Raw genomic sequence first — 12,205 nt, 5'->3', positions numbered from 1 at the left:
TACTGGAGGCTCTGTTGCAGTGGTAAATACCGAATTATTATTATTATTTTTTCACAAATGCTAAAAGTGATAAAGCGTATGTCGATCGTATTCCTGGTCAACCAGAAGCCAAAATTAAAATTACTGATACCTGCCATCATATGACCGGGACATGAATGTTGGAATCAGAGAATGGTGTCAACATATTACAACTGCAATGGAAACCTATAACTTTACTGATTACGAAATCAGAATGAAGGTCCGGAGTCTACTCAGAGGACGCACAAAGTTATGGGTTGACAATTGGTTAATATTTACAACAACGTGATCGGAATTGCGGGATGTTTTGATTACGACTTTTCACATCGAACCAGAGACTGGATACTCGCGGGACATCGTTCGTTTTAAAGAACATAACTATGATAATACTAAGGATACGCAATTTTAGATAACGATAGATATGTAGAACATAGACCATATCGATTAAGTCCTGTAAGGAGGGAAACAGTTCGTTCAATTATTAAGGAATTACTTGAACATAAAATTATTCGAGAAAGAAACAGCACCAACAGAGCTGTATACAGATGATAGTAGCATTGGATACGGAGCAGTTCTAGCTCAGATCGTTAATGGGCGCCGTCATCCAGTAGTATATATCAGTCAAAAAAAAATAACTACTGACGCGGAGAGCCGGTACCACTCTTATGAGCTCGAGACTCTGGCAGTAGTACGGGCAACAAAACATTTTCGACACTATTTATACGGTCGAAAGTTTAAAATTGTAATGCTTTGAAAGCATCCAAACATAAAAAGGATTTACTTCCGTGAATTCATAGATGTAGAAACCCATCTAATGAAATATCTGTCAATATGATAAGCAAAGACATGGAATGGTTACAAATAGAACAAAGACTCGATGATTTACTTCGTCCTTTAATAAGATAGCATAAGCAGCGACCACGCAGCCGCAAATTATACACTAAGAGAAGGTGTCCTAAAGAAAATTTTAACAGATCCTGTGCTTGGCCAACATGAAGTCATAGTCGTTCCTATCATTATTTCAGGGGAGTATAGTAAATTCATTTAAATGAAACTAATATTTTTCGGATATACGCGTGCTTAATTTTTGTTAAAATTACAGGCTCCCGACGTTTCGGTTACTTTTCAGCAACCATGATCACGGGCAGACGAGAATTTAATAAATTCATTTCACACCGCATTACATCACCCAGGATGGGAGAGAACTCTTCAAAAAATAAAAGACATGTTTTTGATAAAATAATTACTTTAATCAGAAGATTTGTTGAAAATTTTATAATTTGCAGAACATCAAAAATTCGTCAGGTAGCAACAAGTACGACTTCATTCAATCCAGACACCCACGGCAGCATTTCAAGTAGTACATATGGACATTACCTGGAAATTAGGAACTAGGAGTAGTGAAGGGTCAGTCTCGCAGCCTTGAAACGATTAGTACATCTTTTTGGAACACCAGTTCAGATCATGGTTGATGGAGGTCGAGAGTTTCTTGGTGAATTCAAAGTTTATTGTAACCGCTTTGGGAGCAACATACATTCAATCGCACCAGGAATAAGCCGAGCTAAAGGACAGCTTGAAAGTATCATGAGCACTTTAAAAAATGCCCTAACTATTATAAAAATTACACTACCGAAAACTGGCAGACTGCTCTTGAAGCATTGCAACTCTCGTTTAATTGCACGCCTCATAGAGTTACTGGAGTTGCACCTCTAACTCTTCTCACTCGTCGGCAGCATTGTGTGCCATCGGAACTATTAAGGTTAATTGATTTTGAGAATGAATTTATAAATTTTGATGTATTGGAGGAATATGTGCAACAGAAAATGTTGGCTTCGGCGGAATATGATAAACAGAGTTTTGAAAAAAGTAAAGGTAAGCTACGTTCATTTAAAAGAGGTGACTATGCACTAATCAAAACTAATCCTCGTAAACAAACTTCTTTGGATCTGAAAAATACTGAACCATACGAAATATACAAAATATTGGAACGTGATCGTTACATGCTAAAACGTGTAACCGGTAGAGGCCGGCCGCGTAAGTTAGCTCATGATCAATTACGTCCAGCACCAAATCCAGCAGCAGCAGGAACCGTGTCGGCGGATCAGATTGATGACCCTCCACATTACGACAGTCCATTAAATGTTGAAGCTTCTGAAAATTTAGAAGTTGAATCCAATGAACGATCAATAAACTTGGTCCAACATTCATTGCTTAGTAAAGTATCAATTTATTGACAATTGTCTTTATCAAAAGATCTCTCAAGTTGAGGAACTTGACATGAGGTCAATAAAAAAAAAAAAAAAAAATTTTATAACCTGTACTAAAATATTACCTTTCTTCAAATCTTTTAGAGCCTCTGTGGACCACGGACAAAAGTCCTAGACCACAGCATCGACCTACCTCAATCCCTTAGAGCCCCTGTGGACCACGGCGTACGAGACCGCCCAGACCACAGCAACATCATAAAATCAATATCCTCTGTGGACCACGGACAAAAGTCCCAGACCACAGCATCGACCTACCTCAATCCCTTAGAGCCCCTGTGGACCACGGCGTACAAGACCGCCCAGACCACAGCAACATCATAAAATCAATATCCTCTGTGGACCACGGCGTACGAGACCGCCCAGACCACAGCATCGACCTACCTCAATCCCTTAGAGCCCCTGTGGACCACGGCGTACGAGACCGCCCAGACCACAGCAACATCATAAAATCAATATCCTCTGTGGACCACGGACAAAAGTCCCAGACCACAGCAACATCATAAAATCAATATCCTCTGTGGACCACGGCGTACGAGACCGCCCAGACCACAGCATCGACCTACCTCAATCCCTTAGAGCCCCTGTGGACCACGGCGTACAAGACCGCCCAGACCACAGCAACATCATAAAATCAATATCCTCTGTGGACCACGGCGTACGAGACCGCCCAGACCACAGCATCGACCTACCTCAATCCCTTAGAGCCCCTGTGGACCACGGCGTACGAGACCGCCCAGACCACAGCAACATCATAAAATCAATATCCTCTGTGGACCACGGACAAAAGTCCCAGACCACAGCAACATCATAAAATCAATATCCTCTGTGGACCACGGCGTACGAGACCGCCCAGACCACAGCATCGACCTACCTCAATCCCTTAGAGCCCCTGTGGACCACGGCGTACGAGACCGCCCAGACCACAGCAACATCATAAAATCAATATCCTCTGTGGACCACGGACAAAAGTCCCAGACCACAGCAACATCATAAAATCAATATCCTCTGTGGACCACGGCGTACGAGACCGCCCAGACCACAGCATCGACCTACCTCAATCCCTTAGAGCCCCTGTGGACCACGGCGTACGAGACCGCCCAGACCACAGCAACATCATAAAATCAATATCCTCTGTGGACCACGGCGTACGAGACCGCCCAGACCACAGCAACATCATAAAATCAATATCCTCTGTGGACCACGGACGAAAGTCCCAGACCACAGCATCGACCTACCTCAATCCCTTAGAGCCCCTGTGGACCACGGCGTACAAGACCGCCCAGACCACAGCAACAAACCCACTTCAATAAAAGTAAGCAAAGATGCGTGGAGCATTTTGCGTAAAAAAAAAAAAAAAAACACAAACACAGGTTCAGAGAATCCAAGTGATCTCTTTAATACAGCGTATGTTGATACGTTGATATATCACAACAAAGTAAAACTGGTGCAGGGCACGCACCAGGCCGCAGAATGGCCGTGTCGGCGCAACGACATTTAAAAAACCATTATAAAGGGTAGTTGTTTCATATGTATAGTTGTTTCATATGTATTTCACTTTAGAGGGTAGATGTGACATAAACAATGTCAAGGCGTTAGTAATAACTTTAACAAAATTATTTGTTTGATAGATCGTCGTACTATTTGTATTGAAGGAAAGTAAATGGCAATTCGTATCGTGATTTGTAATATGTAAAGATAAGTTATTTTGTGAGTTTTAGTAAAACACAAACTTAAACAGTAACCATTTTGTAATCAATGTTATTCAATTATGATTTCTTTAAATTTTAAATGGCAATATAAAGTTTAGTTGGTTTAATAATTGATTACGAAAACTTTTGTAATGATTACTGTTTATTTGAATTACTACGAATAATCTTTGTAAGTTATTATTTAAAATTAAGAGTAAATGTAATGACTCCACGAAAACCATTTATATTCGGAGACATCTGTGGCGAGGACACAGTGGTGTGAGAGCTATCCAGGAGAAATTACTAAGTGTTAGTTAAAGTTGAAAATAAAGTGGTGTGAGTAAGTGAGAGTGCTTTATTGGTGAAAATGGATAACCTGATAGGTGGAAATAGTGTTATGTGACGATAACATCGCTGACGTCACAGCTCCTAATAATCAACTTGGACATGGCTCTTCGACATATATTATATTATATTATATTATATTATATTATATTATATTATATTATATTATATTATATTATATTATATTATATTATATTATATTATATTATATTATATTATATTATATTATATTATATTATATATATTATATTATATTATATTATATTATATTATATTATATTATATTATATTATATTATATTATATTATATTATATTATATTATATTATATTATATTATATTATATTATATTATATTATATTATATTATATTATATTATATTATATTATATTATATTATATTATATTATATTATATTATATTATATTATATTATATTATATTATATTATATTATATTATATTATATTATATTATATTATATTATATTAAATTCGTTATTTTCCAGACCTGTAAATAATAATTTAATAACAATGTTTTCATTTCTTTTTAATCGTAATACATTCGTATATAATTAAGCTCATCGTGTTTCTTGTAATGTCCTTTTCTAGTTTAATAAAACAGATACAGTTTTAAAGTTCAAGTGAAACGGGCCGTGAAATTCCTGGGATTAGGATCATGTTTTTTATAATAATAATGGCGATAGTTTTTTAGCATTGGCTACACTGAAATATGGCCCCCGCAGTCTGGGATGTGTGGATAAATTCTCTTTCATCGCCTAACGAAGCGGTGTTATGTTCTTCTGGTAAGATGTTATGAGTAAGTTTTAAACCAACAATATCTTTATATCAACTAAAGTCACTTTGATTCCGCACATCTTTTTAAGATGGTATTTGAGTTAATTATAGTTTAAAAAAGAAAAGGGACGTGATTTTTTAAATGTATAACTAAAATACCACCAGCTAGTTATGTGTTTTTTGGAGAACAAAAATAAATAATCATTGAAATAACAAAAATCAAAGAAAATTTGAGCTAAAAGTCATTATTTAAAAGAAAACTTTGCGCAGTTGCGATACTTGTTCCTTTTATTTAAAAGCATTAATTAATGCTGTTTAAAAACTGTTCACAGAACACATCTTATCTATTTCGTACCTTCATATTAATTAAAGTTATATGGGGGATTCCGACCTTAAGCCCAACAAAGGAAAACATTACCTCAATAGTTTTAAATCTAGCTATATATCATATTGTCCTGATAGAGATACTTCATAATGTTGAACATAAATTTTAATGGTTTTTATACAAAGCTAGTAAAGTTGTTTGCTGTTATTTGTCATCTACCGCCAACGATTTCTTTATTTCCTACCGCACCGCTCTGGATGTTGGATGATTGCGTTTCTTATGTCTCGAGGTCCTGCTTTGTGGCAACGGACGTGGCGTTTTATATTTTTGTGAGGGGTCCCAGATGACAGACAGATTCCAGCCATCCAATGTACCATGTATGACAAGCCACAGTCACAATCAAGTTTGTATACACCCGCTTGTTGTAAGGGAATACCTTGTACCTTTAATTGGTCTCAAGAATTGGTTCACTTTATTATATGTCCTTATTTTTGCTTAAATAATTGTCACATTAATTTAAAAAGAAAAAAAATTAAAAACAAAACGTATAAAACACTCACTTTTAGTCAGATTTATTTCATAATATTAAGTACAAGGTGTTCATAAAGCTAAAGTAATATATTACGATCTGCTACGAGAATGACATGAAAACAAAGAAAATATCCTACCTAAAGGAGTTCATTCATCTCAATTCTAACTTTTCAGAACACTCCGATCGTCTTCAGCTATTGGGTATTGAGACTTCCTTAAATTTTAACTTTGAGCGGTTGATTCAGTCCAAATTTAAGGTAGTTGTAAGGAAACTTGGTATCTCTGCAAAATTGCACCACTACTTCACGCTGGCATAGTTTTTTGACTATACAAAGCACAGGTTTCGGGGATTGTTTAATACTGATATCACATCTGGGATGGCGCTGTCAAAGGTGACTAAACTGCTTTGGACTTTGAAACGTGCAAAAGGACTTATCGGTGACCAATTGATTATTAACAATCTAGTCAGTCATATTAGTGAACAACCGTAAAGTATCTCTCTCGGCTTTTCGGTATTCTGTAGGATACACATGGGACTTCATCCTCAATTGTGAACTTTTCCCATATCCAATCCAAATGGTGTTGCAGAAAATCTATCTAAAAAACATGGGAAGCTTGGAAAAAAGGAATATTTTTAACGTAAATAAATAATAATAAAATAATTTTTTTAACTTATCTTTGCATAAAATTAATTTGTTGATAAAAGATAAAGTAGTAAAAAAGATAAAGTAAGAAAAAGTAATAAACAACCATCCAGTACTCATTCAAAAAGCTACTTAAAAAAATTCTTCAGTTATAATTTTCATCAAAGCTTTGCCGATGGCGTAACACTAACTCATAACATCTTACCAGGAGACCATAAATCTGAGCGGATGATGTTTCCTCAGAGCTTGAAAGTGAAAGTTACCATATTCAAGTTGCGGCTGTGTGATGTTTGCTTTTTGCATGTGTGTGTAAAAAAACAAGAGTGAAAAATTTTCGCAATAATGGACATCATATTGAAGCACATTTAAATATAATTTAAATTACTACCTTACCCACATGTATCTTTCGTCCATAAATCCAATGTAATTTGTTTTCTGCACAATGGCGTTATTTATAGTTTAACTGAAAGAAGTAGCTAAAATATATAATCAATTTGAATTGTGATCGGGATAGGGGTCGCATCCTCAAAGTAGTATTCTGCAAGTGTCACTATAGGACCAGTCGGGATCAATTAGAGTTGGAAAGGGAAAACATGGCAGATCGTGTTAATTTCATACTTAACATACTCTTCGAATAGAGTGTTTTCACCCCTGTGAAATTTCATGCCCTCAATATGCATGCCTGTCATTTCATTGCCACGAGGAGTCCGTTTATCTTGACTACAAATTTTCAGAATGCATCTTTGGAATGCTTTACTTACTTTCTTACTTATACTTTCCATGCTTTTCCTTCCGTCGTCAATTCATAACATCTTTCCAGGACATATATCCATACGGGTGATGATGTTGTTGGTATATTAATATTTATTTTAAGGAGTTAAATGTATTGAATCTACTTTATACTTGCAGAAGACACGTATATATTTGTCTTCAGTAAGACCAATGAATTAGTTTTAATAATAATCGGACAGTATTCTTTACACTACTGTGGTCTTATCAATTCCTGGTTTCTCGTTTCTGGAAATGAATATGAAGAGGCAGGGGCTTTGCTGAAACTTCTTTTCTGTTTTGGCTTTTTTTTTATTCTTTTTTCATGTCAAAAAAAATTGTTAATTTACAATTTTGTAAATATTCCTCCAAAACTTTATCATAATAAGCATAAGGGATCGGTAGGTTTATTAATTTGATAATTTCAAGGTAAATATTTTTTATCGCTGTAACTTATTGTATTGTAAACATATTTTTCTCAATTTCCGTTTATAATTTTATGAGTTTAAGTCGTTACTTTTTTTTTTACATGAGGTTACTTTATTTCAACTAAATTCCTTTTAATTCGCAATAATAGTTACAAAAAGGGTAATAACGTCTAAATAAATGCAATGTATTTATTAGTTATTAAAATGCGTTGCTTTTACCTTTACTATAAAATCGCTAGTGATTTTGCAAGAGTTTGAGTTTTATTGCTATTAATATGTAGTTAGTGGCTATTTATGAAATACTATTTATTCTCTGTAAAATATTTCTCACTAAGCTTGAAATTTGTTTGTCTGCAGAAAGTTAAACAAAGTACTCTAAAATGTGAGAATTGATAGCTAGGTGACCTAATGATTTTTTTTTTATAATTAGCTGACTATTGTAAAAGCGACACTATGTGTCTGATATGAAACCTTTTTTTTACATACATTATTAATATTACTTAATTTGGAGTCTGTATAAGTTTGTTTATATGTGTAAGGTCACTCTTCCCGTTTTAGTAACAATTTCACAGCATAATGTTAAGATAAGAGTTAGTAAACTACTTGAATCTCCTGAATTCCTGGTTTTTCATTCAGTAAAATACACGTGACAACACACTAGCTCCCTACAACAACGGCACAACGAACTTCAGTGAAGTTTCCATACTCGCTGGTTATGTATGAGTTAACTAGTGGAGCTGATCAATTCATTAAAAAATAATTCAGAGGAAAAAAAATAAAACCTATTTGACTCCAAACGATTTTGCTTCATGTTTCTTATAGAAAGAGGACTATAACTTAGATAATTCTTTTTGGTAAAAAGAAAATGTAAAAAGTCTTGTTTTGTTTTCGTGATTAACTTAGACATATATGTTGTAACTATATTCGTATATTATGTAAACCTTCAAAACCTCCCTTATTTATAATAAAGACTAGCAGTAGTTGTATAATAGCAATAGTATCAGTTTTGTATACAAACCATCATCTTTCAATTTGTTCTCCTGATACATTATTATAAAGAAAGTGACTTCGGTATTCGGATTCATTCATGACTATAGTTGGATCAAAATTACTTTTTTTTACTTTTCATAGAAATCTCGTAGCAGATTGTATAACTACTTCAACGTTATGAGTTCCTGGTTCCCATATCATGAAATAAACGTGACCAAACGGCGCTTAATTTTTCTATTAAATTTATTTACTATTACTATTTACTACCGGGTCTTGTTCTGTTAAAAAAGAGATTTTATATTTAGATTTTTTATCAGTAGTAAATTTTATTGCCTGCATTGACAAATTTATTTTATTTTATTACATTGTACGATGGTTTTGTTTTTGTTTTTCCACTTTGTTATTAGAAACAAACCTGCAAATTATTAAAGTATAATAATTAATTAATTGCCATTAGTGCCAGAACAGATATATAAAATAAATAGAAATAAATTTAGGTAGTACTTCCACTAAGATGTTTATTTACTCCACAATTCATAATATTCTTACTACCCGGTCTAGCAGCACAAAAGGAAAACGGAAAATACGACCTTATTGCAGCCGGCGATTGGGTAAACCTTTATCACAAGTACTAGGATATCATGAATCAAAGGAAACCGTTATATGAAACAGTGATAAGTTTGTTTTTAATAATGTACCAAGAATGTGTGCTGTATAGTTTCAGATGAATAAAATTTGCTATTAGTTTCCTCTTCCTTGAGTTTCTAAATTCAAGTCTCAAAACATTCGATTTAATTTTATTGAATGAAACCATATATTATATTTCTTATAAATTAATCGCCAAAATATTTAGGAATGAGTCCCAGTCCAAGGAAGTAGAACGTGATGAAGTTATAAACTATATGAATAATAAAACATCTTAGTACATTGTACATTTATACAGATAGAACAATGTAAGCTTAAAAGTTGACCATGCTTCTTCCAAGCCTTATGGGTTCTGGAGTTTATATGACTGTGAGAGGTCCGAAAAAGTTATATGAAGATCTATATGATTTATGTGTTCCTGGTACATATGTTTCAGTTGGAGCTTTCAAGGAAAACAGACCGTTGACTAGGTACGTTACAAAGTTAGTTAGTTTATTCTTATAACAAACGTACAGGAGGTATCCTCAGTTTCACGTTGATACTGAGGAATAAAGAGGATGGAGAGCGCTTGCTCTATATTTATACATTTCTAACAACAATACTAGGAATAAATGAAACCTTCAGAGTTAATATTTTGGTGTATTTTGAAAAGAAAAGACTCCATGCTAGGTGAGAAACTAAATCAACAACGATGATGTTGTATGGATTTCTCAGGAAGACTCGGGAGTCTTATACGTTCATACCAGTCAGGACCCGTATGGATCTCTGTCTTTCGCGAAAGATGTTATGAATTGACGAAGGAAAGAAAAGCATTGAACCTAATAAATTTCTCAAAGTTCATTAAAGGATAACTGAAGGAGATCGGAGTGTTCCAAAGATAAATTCTGAAAACTGGGAGTCAAGATAAAAGGACTCCTCGTGGCGATGAAATCACTGGCATGCATTTTGGGGGCATTAAATTTCACAGGGGTGAAAACACTCTATTCGAAGAGTGTCTTAAGTATGAAATTAACACGATCTGCCATGTTGTCCCTTTCCATCTCTAATTCATCCCGACTGGTCTAACAGTGACACTTGCAGAATACTACTGTGAGGATGCTACCCCGTAATTCAAATTCAAAACCAAAATGAAATTTCATTTGGTGAGAAATATTTAAGAAACTAAACAAATTCTATATAAAATCAAATTAAATGCAATGCCTGTGCGTCTTTTATAATTAAAGTAATATCTTTTCCTAGCTATCGTAGCAGCCTCGTAGCACATCGTAAGTACACTACTTTAAGAACATGTGGTGCTTTATATTATGAAGTAAACCTGAATAAAGCAACGTTTTATTTTATTTTTTTTGTTTAATGTTTCAATTTCTTCTTTCTTGTTTTTAAAATAATGTGCAAAATATTCTAAGTAAAAATAAGCAATATCACAGGTAGAGAAGACAGAGCGGAAGAATAAGAATTTTTTAAAATATATTCTACTTTATGTATAAATAAGAAAATTAACAAAGAATCATTAATTTCCTACCAACGACGGAACAGCATGATATTTTTTAACTTTCGGACAAGTAACTTTTTAAAACGCTAAAACTAAATAGTGAAATAATTTAATCCAATCAACTTTTTTAATATATTTTAATAAAAAATTTAAAACAATTTTTAAAGTCCCGCATTTACTAAGGTTAGACAAGGACACAATTAAATGTTATATATATTATATATGTCGAGAGACCATAAAGAAACACCTATTTCATAGTTTTATGTTTTCCTGGTAAGATGTTTTGAGTTAGGTCAGAGTGACGTAACGTCACGTTTTTCATAACATTGCCTACCAGGAGTACATAAATTGAGAGTTGGTGTATCTCCACAGGGGATTTCATAGGGAATTTTTAATAATAAAGTCAGCATTGAAAAGTTCACATTCTGTTAAGATGTTTTAATAAAAAAAAATCCACGGAATAATAATATCGGCAACTTAATAAACAAAGGTGATTTATATAAGACAACACATCAAACGAATATTATATCAATATATAAAGATTGTCGAAAGTATCAAGTAAAAACCTAATTTTAAACAAAAACTATTTATTTAAATCAAATTTAAATCACCTTAAAAACATTACATTTTAATATCAATACTTTTATTTTATTATTCAAATATCAATGTCTAAATAAATTGTATAGTCTTTTACCATTATGAATGCATTGCACAATGCGGTAATTAATAAATTCCACAGCTGCTTTATTCACATTATTTTCATATTGTCAAATATAAATGACACTTACAAACCTGTTTATTATTTAGGTTTCTCGACCTTCACTCTCTTCGACTTCGACTCTCTTCACGTTCGTGTCCCAGAAGGCGACTAACGGAAATATATACCAGGAAGATGGGCAGCAGCATCTTCCTGGAACATGTCACCAATACTGCATTTGCTAACCCGTCTGCAAGGCAGGTCCGTCTGCAAGGTCGAACAGGGTTGTATACCTAACACTCAGAGTATCTAAGAGGTATTCGTTGAAGGTCGGTCAGATATATGCACCAAATTCGTCACACCCAGACGTGGAAGTAGAGTCCATGTATAAGAACATTAGGTGAGTTTAATTCGAAGCTAGGTGAGGGAAAGCGTTAATGAATTGAAGGTGGGCTACTTCGGATATGGTAAACGGAACCTGAGGGGATAGAAGCAGGCGCATCCCTTGGAAAATGAAGGACTCTTTATGACGAATTCTTTATTTCAGAAGGCACCTCAACAAATATGGACATGG

General features: G+C 34.1%; 1 pseudogene; it reads left to right on the top strand.

Moving 5' to 3' along the window:
• Positions 1-232: 232 nt before the first annotated feature.
• LOC133319310 (uncharacterized) lies at positions 233-4,127 on the top strand (annotated as a pseudogene).
• The last annotated feature ends 8,078 nt before the right edge of the window (positions 4,128-12,205 follow it).

Source organism: Danaus plexippus, chromosome 17 (genome assembly GCF_018135715.1).
Source record: "Danaus plexippus chromosome 17, MEX_DaPlex, whole genome shotgun sequence".
Classification (NCBI taxonomy): Eukaryota; Metazoa; Arthropoda; class Insecta; order Lepidoptera; family Nymphalidae; genus Danaus; species Danaus plexippus.
The sequence above is the reverse complement of the archived record's forward strand: the minus strand, read 5'-3'. Positions and strand labels throughout refer to the sequence as shown.